This window comes from Salvelinus fontinalis, chromosome 36, assembly GCF_029448725.1.
Source record: "Salvelinus fontinalis isolate EN_2023a chromosome 36, ASM2944872v1, whole genome shotgun sequence".
Taxonomy (NCBI): domain Eukaryota; kingdom Metazoa; phylum Chordata; class Actinopteri; order Salmoniformes; family Salmonidae; genus Salvelinus; species Salvelinus fontinalis.
The window spans coordinates 23525268-23535252 of record NC_074700.1 but is presented as its reverse complement, the minus strand read 5'-3'; positions in this window follow the sequence as shown (position 1 = coordinate 23535252).

Genomic DNA, 9985 nt, shown 5'->3' with positions numbered 1-9985 from the left:
AAGTGGAGGGTGGAAGGAGTTATTAGATAGAAAGATGTAGAAGTGGAGGGTGGAAGGTGTTATTACATAGAAAGATGTAGAAGGAGTTATTAGATAGAAAGATGTAGAAGGAGTTATTAGATAGAAAGATGGAGAAGTGGAGGGTGGAAGGTGTTATTACATAGAAAGATGTAGAACGAGTTATTAGATAGAAAGATGTAGAAGTGGAGGGTGGAAGGAGTTATTAGATAGAAAGATGTAGTAGTGGAGGGTGGAAGGAGTTATTAGATAGAAAGATGTAGAAGTGGAGGGTGGAAGGAGTTATTAGATAGAAAGATGTAGAAGGAGTTATTAGATAGAAAGATGTAGAAGTGGAGGGTGGAAGGTGTTATTACATAGAAAGATGGAGAAGTGGAGGGTGGAAGGTGTTATTAGATAGAAAGATGTAGAAGTGGAGGGTGGAAGGAGTTATTACATAGAAAGATGGAGAAGTGGAGGGTGGAAGGTGTTATTACATAGAAAGATGTAGAAGGAGTTATTAGATAGAAAGATGTAGAAGTGGAGGGTGGAAGGAGTTATTAGATAGAAAGATGTAGTAGTGGAGGGTGGAAGGAGTTATTAGATAGAAAGATGTAGAAGTGGAGGGTGGAAGGAGTTATTACATAGAAAGATGTAGAAGGAGTTATTAGATAGAAAGATGTAGAAGTGGAGGGTGGAAGGAGTTATTACATAGAAAGATGTAGAAGTGGAGGGTGGAAGGTGTTATTACATAGAAAGATGTAGAAGTGGAGGGTGGAAGGAGTTATTACATAGAAAGATGTAGAAGTGGAGGGTGGAAGGAGTTATTACATAGAAAGATGTAGAAGTGGAGGGTGGAAGGTGTTATTAGATAGAAAGATGTAGAAGTGGAGGGTGGAAGGAGTTATTAGATAGAAAGATGTAGAAGTGGAGGGTGGAAGGAGTTATTAGATAGAAAGATGTAGAAGTGGAGGGTGGAAGGAGTTATTACATAGAAAGATGTAGAAGTGGAGGGTGGAAGGAGTTATTACATAGAAAGATGTAGAAGTGGAGGGTGGAAGGTGTTATTAGATAGAAAGATGTAGAAGTGGAGGGTGGAAGGAGTTATTAGATAGAAAGATGTAGAAGTGGAGGGTGGAAGGAGTTATTAGATAGAAAGATGTAGAAGTGGAGGGTGGAAGGAGTTATTAGATAGAAAGATGTAGAAGTGGAGGGTGGAAGGAGTTATTAGATAGAAAGATGTAGAAGTGGAGGGTGGAAGGAGTTATTACATAGAAAGATGTAGAAGTGGAGGGTGGAAGGAGTTATTACATAGAAAGATGTAGAAGTGGAGGGGTGGGGTTTTGAAACAATTAGGACTTCAAATGTGATGCAAATATCAACTCTGTTAGGGGATCTGGGACATGACAGTGTGAGGAGAGAGCTGTGGAACATGTTCTATGTTCTATAGAGAGGTTCTACACTTAGAAAAAGCTGTCCCCATAGGAGAACAACTTTGGTTCCAGGCAGAATTATTTTGCGTTCCATGTAGGGTTCTACATGGAACCCAAAATAGTTCTACCTGGAACCAAAAAGGGTTCTTCAAAGGGTTCTCCTCTAGGGACGGCCAGTTTTTCCTTTGTTTTCACTAGTTACCACAGCCACAAAGTCAAAATTGGCTATACTGTATCATAAAAATGTATGATTTTTGTTGTTGTTGCTTTTTGGTCTTCATTTAAGGTTAGGATTAAGAATAAGGTTCGCAGTGTGGTTAAAGTTAGGGTTAATGTTAGGGGTTAGGTTTAACATCTGATTTAATTACTTTGATTTTAAGAAGAGACATTTTTTAAATAGGCGGGGTTTATGCCTTTGTGGCTGTGGTATCTAGTGACGACCCAGTTGAAAAAAATGGTAATGTTGTGAGTTGGGGAACGCTGTCAGCATGGCCACTCCCCTTTGAATACTGTACGTCACTCATTGCTTCAAGCCACACCCACCAAACGGGAGCAAACGTACCTCAAAGTCTGTTCACGAAATTACAAGAACGTTTTGGGGAAATGTGTCGTTCAGTACAAACCGTTACACAACGTAGTCAACTTTCAAGTGAACTGAACGCACTTGAGGTTAGTGCCGTAGGAGCAACAGGGAGTGAGGACAAAAATTGTCAAAACAAGCAGTTGTGACAAAACATTTTAGAATGTTTTTAGAACGAATTTCTCTGTTATTTCGAGGTGAAGCTGCAGCAAGAGGGGAGAAATGGTCAACAAAGCTGGCTATATCAATAAATACATTCGTATTTGATTGTGAATTAGTTTTATTTTGCTGAGGAAGTCCTAGTCACACAATTTATAAATTTTATATCTAACGCAGAAGTTTGGTGCTTGACCGGGCAGTATTTCTGGAGTTTGGCAATGTGCACGACAAATATCTTAAATTTGTCCATTAGCTTGCCAACGTAGCTCTAAGCCAGTCACTTCATTTGAAATTAATAGTAAACTAACCTAGTGCACACACTCAATGCTAAACACCAAATGCTTCCTCCATAAGTTAGCTAGCAAGCTACTTTAGCAACATTATGTTATCACAATGAATGAGTTTTGAAGAAGCTAGCGCTGCTTGTTCTGCCGCTAGTCAGTAGCCTCCAGTCTGAACCCAAAGTTAGTAACGATCATGGAGAAACATGCTGATCTACGGACTGATTTCTGATAACAATTTGGGGCAACATGTCTACAACTTCAGAGCAAGCTAAGCAAACTGTTTATTTGTCAGTAGCTAGCTATGTTACCGTTAGTAAACTAGCTACAAGTTGGCTAAGTGTAACGGATGTGAAATGGCTAGCTAGTTAGCGGGTACGCGCTAGTAGCATTTCAATCAGTTACGTCACTTGCTCTGAGACTTTAAGTAGGGTTGCACCTTGCTCTGCAAGGGCCGCGGCCTTTGTGGAGCGATGGGTAACAATGATTCGTGGGCGAGCAGAGGGTCGGGGCGAGGGGACGACGTAAAGTTATACTGTTACATTGATGCTGTTGACCCAGATCACTGGTTGCTGCGGAAAAGGAGGAGGTTGAAAGGGGGGTGAGTGTAACGGATGTGAAATGGCTAGCTAGTTAGCGGGTACGCGCTAGTAGCATTTCAATCAGTTACGTCACTTGCTCTGAGACTTTAAGTAGGGTTGCCCCTTGCTCTGCAAGGGCCGCGGCCTTTGTGGAGCGATGGGTAACGATGCTTCGTGGGCGACCGTTGTTGATGTGTGCAGAGGGTCCCTGGTTCGCTCCCGTGTCGGGGCGAGGGGACGGTTTAAAGTTATACTGTTACATAAGCAGTTGATAAAGTCATGGCGGCCCGACTGACGTTGTTGCACAAACTTTTAGCAGGCCCTAACTACCACTCTGTTTTATATTTTCGTGAATTATAAAGTATAAAATTATTGTTTTCTTTGTGTGTAATAATTTAGCTAGCAATTCTGCCTATTCCATAGTTATACGAAAGTGAAGTGATATAAAACATTAGAACTATGTTTTCTGTTGAGGAACGAGCGTTGTGTAGGGATGACGCGATCTGACGTAACATGCTGACCAGACCGAACACGTCGCGTGCGCGAGCGTCGCAAAATAAATTTAGAAATCCATGCTATTCAATTATTGCACCCACTGCTTGCACGGCCAACGAGCTCTGCGACACCAAGGGCTAAAATATATGTTGTTCCTATTTCTGACGCAGATCGCGCTGCAAGTCCTGCCTCTCCCATCCCCTCATTGGTTTATAGAAGCAGGTACCCACGTGCCATCTCCTCATTGGTTTATAGAAGCAGGTACCCACGTGCCATCTCCTCATTGGTTATACCCACGTGGGTGATAGAAAGACTAACTGTTTTTCCGGTAGTCATGGTAATACAATGAAAGTTTAGATGCGATCACCATATAATTTAAAAGATGAAAAAGCCTGGAAGGAGGAGAGATGACTAGAAACGATTCGGTTGGCCGTTTTATGTGTGGATTAATTGTCGGAGTAGAGATCCTTGTGCATTTCAGGTAAAATAACAACTCAATGTTTATATCCCAGGACAAATTAGCTAGCAACAGCAAGCTAGCTAAATAGGACAAATTAACGTTAGCTAGCAAGTCCAAGCTAACTAGCTAAATTACCATACATGTTTAATGCTTTTCAATCTGTCCCCAAATTAATGTCATTGGTTCAGAGTTTGTTTTGATATTTTAACCTGCGTGTCGTGATCGCGTTTGGTGTGGGGGGGCAAAATAAATGTATACACGATAGCGCACGATGGCACACGCGCACAGCCGGTTTGGGCAAGGTGTAAGGCAATGGGTGATTGGTTGAGCTTTCTTGGGTGCGTAACTTCACGCCCTTACCAAAACAATGGCTGACCATTTTTCTAGCTTTGGATCTAATACCAGTATTATAAACTGAGTAGTTCAAGCCCTGAATGCTGATTGGATGACAGCCGGTATGAAAAAACATGTGTCTTTACTGCTCTAATTACATTGGTAACCAGTTTTTAATGGCAATAAGGCACCTCGCACCTTTTTGGTATATGGCCAATATACCACGGCTAAGAGCTGTGGTATATTGGCCATATACCACACCTTCTCGGGCCTTATTGTTTAAAAAACCACCAACTTCAATGACCGTTATCTAAAAATTAAAAGACATATCAAATAATCCCATAACCCATTAACATTGTCGCAGAGGAAGGCTTGCTAGCTAGCTCCAGGGTTTGAGTCACCTCAGCAGTTTTCTTATAAATCAGTGCAGCTAGCGAGGCTAGCTAGCTAACGTTAGGTAGACTGCGTCTAGACTTAGGAGCTCATGGCCACGTAGTCATGTCACATATAGGCTTCAGGAGCCAGCTGGTTAGATATGATTCCACAATGGGTAGCAACAACTGGCTACTAGGTTGTTTTCACCAAAATATGTTTCAACTTATAGCAAGTTTATCCAGTGACCACTGCAATTAGAAGGATAGCTACAGACTGAAATGTAGCTAGCTAGCATGCCATGGCCATGCAGTAACCAACTAGCTAGCTAACAGTTAGCTAATCGTGGACACCAAATGACAAGACTTGGGACCTCATGGACACAGGCTACAATAGCCAACTGGTTAGACATGATAACACCACGAGCAACAATAACTGCCAACTAGTTCGCTTTCAGACAAATATATTAAACTCATAGTTAGTTTATCCACTGACCATCACATTTAGGAGGATGATTACTGAAATTTAGCTAGCTAGATCACTACAGGCAGTAGCCGCTAACATTACTAGCCAACTAATCATGGATATCCTATTATTTGATACATTTGGGATAACTTGGTCATATCAAGCAACAGACAGTTTGTGGAATAGTAAAAAATAACAATTAGTCGATTTGTTTTTGAATGATTGGACAGTGAAACTAAAATAGATTGGTAGCTAGCTGGTGAAGCTTTTTATTTTATTTAATAATTAACTGTCGGAACTAGAAGCACAAGCATTTTGCTACACACAATAACATCTGCTAGCCATGTGTATGTGACCAATAAAGTTTGATTTGATTTAAAGCTGGGTTTCCAGTCATGCTGGGTGGCAAGCAATACAAACAGATGACTCTGCAGCACAGTGTGACGGCACACACCCAAGAAGTCTTAACCAGTTACCCAACGTAACTCATGAATATTAATGACTTTGCCTCCGGCTATCCTACGAAAGGGAAATTTGCGTACGGCATGTGGGCGGAGTGTTCTTGAAATGTGACATCCAATCAAAATCTTGTCGCTGGCAGCCAGGGGTCCATTCAACATTCTCCAAGGGAGGCGTGACAACTGCGTGATTTTGGAGGTATGGCAACGCGAGACTAGTGTGTGTATAATGCCACTGGAGCAGACAATATCCCAGTGGAATTTTCCTCTCCTGCTCCCCCCCCCCTTCCCCTCTTCACCCTTCCTCCTGTTCACCTCTTATCCCCCTCTTATCCACTCTCCCTCTCAATTCCGCTGTGAGGGAGTGGCGGAATGCTGATTGGACAGAGTCAGGGCAAAGGTGGGGGGGGGGCGTGCGTGCACTGGGCACGCTGGCACAGTTATCCCAGCTGGCAGCGTCTCTCAGATCAGCCTGGACATCCATGCCAAGCACATGCCGCAGCGCCAGAGTAGAGAGGGGGAAAAAGAAGAGAAGGGGAAGAGAGGAGGGAAATGAGGAGAGAAAGGTGGGGTAATGAGAGAAGGAGAGAGAGGTGTGGTAAAGAGAGAAGGAGAGAGAGGTGGGGTAAAGAGAGAAGGAGAGAGAGGTGGGGTAAAGAGAGAAGGAAAGAGAGGTGGGGTAAAGAGAGAAGGAGAGAGAGGTGGGGTAAAGAGAGAAGGAAAGAGAGGTGGGGTAAAGAGAGAAGGAGAGAGAGGTGGGGTAAAGAGAGAAGGAAAGAGAGGTGGGGTAAAGAGAGAAGGAGAGAGAGGTGGGGTAAAGAGAGAAGGAGAGAGAGGTGGGGTAAAGAGAAGGAAAGAGAGGTGGGGTAAAGAGAGAAGGAGAGAGAGGTGGGGTAAAGAGAGAAGGAGAGAGAGGTGGGGTAAAGAGAGAAGGAGAGAGAGGTGGGGTAAAGAGAGAAGGAGAGAGAGGTGGGGTAAAGAGAGAAGGAGAGAGAGGTGGGGTAAAGAGAGAAGGAAAGAGAGGTGGGGTAAAGAGAGAAGGAGAGAGGTGGGGTAAAGAGAGAAGGAGAGAGAGGTGGGGTAAAGATAGGAGAGAGAGGTGGGGTAAAGAGAAGAAGAGGTGGTGTAAAGAGAGAAGAAGAGAGAGGTGGGGTAAAGAAAGGAGAGAGAGGTGGGGTGAAGAGAGAAGGAGAGAGAGGTGGGGTAAAGAGAAGAAGAGGTGGTGTAAAGAGAGAAGAAGAGAGAGGTGGGGTAAAGAAAGGAGAGAGAGGTGGGGTGAAGAGAGAAGAAGAGAGAGGTGGGGTGAAGAGAGAAGAGAGGTGGTGTAAAGAGAGAAGGAGAGAGAGGTGGGGTAAAGAAAGGAGAGAGAGGTGGGGTAAAGAGAGAAGGAGAGAGAGGTGGGGTAAAGAAAGGAGAGAGAGGTGGGGTAAAGAGAGAAGGAGAGAGAGGTGGGGTAAAGAGAGAAGGAGAGAGAGGTGGGGTAAAGAGAGAAGGAGAGAGAGGTGGGGTAAAGAGAGAAGGAGAGAGAGGTGGGGTGAAGAGAGAAGGAGAGAGAGGTGGGGTAAAGAGAGAAGAGAGGTGGTGTAAAGAGAGAAGGAGAGAGAGGTGGGGTAAAGAGAGAAGGAGAGAGGTGGGGTAAAGAAAGGAGAGAGAGGTGGGGTAAAGAGAGAAGAGAGGTGGTGTAAAGAGAGAAGGAGAGAGAGGTGGGGTAAAGAGAGAAGGAGAGAGGTGGGGTAAAGAGAGAAGGAGAGAGGTGGGGTAAAGAAAGGAGAGAGAGGTGGGGTAAAGAGAGAAGAGAGGTGGTGTAAAGAGAGAAGGAGAGAGAGGTGGGGTAAAGAGAGAAGGAGAGAGGTGGGGTAAAGAGAGAAGAAGAGAGAGGTGGGGTAAAGAGAGGAGAGAGAATGGGGGTAAAGAGAGGAGAGGAAGAGAGAAAAAAAGACATCAGAGAAGCATCAGAAAAAAGTGAAGGAAAATGAACAAAATGAGGAGAGGAGAGGAGAGGAGAGGAGAGGGGGCTGGGGGGATGTTGTATGACTAGAGGTTTATGTAACACACGGCCTCGGCCTCGCAGTGAGCCTCCCCTCACCTCATCACCCCAGATATACACACACGCATGCACACCACAGCACAGGGGGTTGGTGGCACCTTAATTGGAGAGGACAGGCTCGTGGTAATGGCTGGAGCGGAATAGGTGGAATGGTATCAAATACATTACATCAAACACATGGTTTCCATTCGCTCTGTTCTGGGGCATTAGTATGAGTCCCTCAGCCCCTATATCTATGATCTGCTGGGGAGAATCAATTTGAGTAACTATTCGATTTTAGTTGCAAATTACTTCATAACACCTGCAGGTATACGGACCAAGATCTCACGGTTTTACCAATTTGACTTCAGTGTCTGACATTTATCCACAGTTCTCCAAACGTTTACATTTTGAAGTTAATGGTTGAGATTTTGGATAAGGTAAAAACAATATATATTTAAAAAGTAGTTTCTACCACTAGGACTGAACACGTGACCTTTGGTTCCGGAGATTTTGCAACGCCACACACACACACACACACACACACACACACACACACACACACACACACACACACACACACACACACACACACACACACACACACACACACACACACACACACACACACACACACACACACACACACACACACACACACACACACACACACATTCCTGAAACAAGAGAGTTTATAATGCATACATATACACTCATGCTGTGCCAACTGAGGCCACAGTGTAGTGTGTGTGTGTGTGTGTGTGTGTGTGTGTGTGTGTGTGTGTGTGTGTGTGTGTGTGTGTGTGTGTGTGTGTGTGTGTGTGTGTGTGTGTGTGTGTGTGTGTGTGTGTGTGTGTGTGTGTGTGTGTGTCATAAAGCTGCCGCTGAAGCAGCCTCTTCAAGCATAATATACCCTCACAGACGGGAGGCTTAGAGCTAGGATGGACATATGGAGGAGGGAAGGAGGGGAACAGGGGGAAGGAGAGAGGTGGAGTCAGGATGGAGATAGGTGAATAGAGAGAAGAAGTAGTGAGATAGATAAATATATAGATAGATAGATGGAAGCAAAACGAGAGAGAGAAGAGGGAGAGGATGAGAGGACGAGAGAGATGGGGAGATATAAGAGAGGGGGCTGGAAAGGGATGGAGAGAGGCGGACAGAGAAAAGAGGGATGGAGAGAAAGAAGAGAGGGGGTAGAGAGGGAAGGAGAGAGGCGGACAGAGAAAAGAGGGAAGGAGAGAAAGAAGAGAGGGGGTAGAGAGGGAAGGAGAGAGGCGGACAGAGAAAAGAGGGAGTGGGAGAGAGGGATGGAGAGAAAGAAGAGAGGGAAGGAGAGAGGCGGACAGAGAAAAGAGGGAGTGGGAGAGAGGGATGGAGAGAAAGAAGAGAGGGGATAGAGAGGCGGACAGAGAAAAGAGGGAGTGGGAGAGAGGGATGGAGAGAAAGAAGAGAGGGAAGGAGAGAGGCGGACAGAGAAGAGGGAGTGGGAGAGAGGGATGGAGTGGAGTGGAAGATAGAGAAAGAATAAGAGGTAGAGGAGAGGGGGAATGAGAGATGGAGATGAAAGAGAACTATATCAATGCTGTGACTAATACTAACAGAACAGAGAGGAATAGAACTCAGATCAAAGAGTTTCTAATGATGTAATAATGAGAATAAGATGTAGTTCTTTACCCTTGTCTTGTAGTAACTCATCCGTCTTGTACATGCGCGTTGGCATGTGTGCGTGCGTGTGTTGAAATGCATTTGGGTTGAACTAATTCGTTGGTCACTGGTCGGCTGGTCCATTGTGGATAACAGAGGTCAAAAAATAATACTGGGGGATAAGGTTGTGTGTGTGTGTCCCTGCATGTGTGCTAGTGCTTGAACAGAGAGAGGGGTGAAGAGAGGCATAAAGGGGGGAGGAGATGGACAGAAGCAATAAATTAAGTGGATGGCTGGGGAAGGATGGTTGAAGGGGTTTTAAGGGTGCAACGAGGAGGGGGTAGGATTGAAAGGGTTAATAATTGGGTAGGTAAAGGGGACAGGGGGGTAGGGAGAGGGGGGAAGGGATAGGGGGCAGGGAGAGGGGAGAGGAGGGGTGGGGAGAGGGGATAGGGAGAGGGGAGACGGGGGTAGGGAGAGGGGAGAGGGGAGAGGGGGGTAGGGAGAGGGGAGAGGGATAAGGGGTAGGGAGAGGGGAGAGGAGGGTAGGGAGAGGATAGAGGGGTGGGAAGAGGGGAAAGGGGGGGTAGGGAGCGGGGAGAGGGGGGGTAGGGAGAGGAGAGAGGGGGGTAGCGATAGGGGGTAGGGAGAGAGGAGAGGGGGGTAGGGAGAGGAGAGAGGGGGGGTAGGGAGAGGAGATA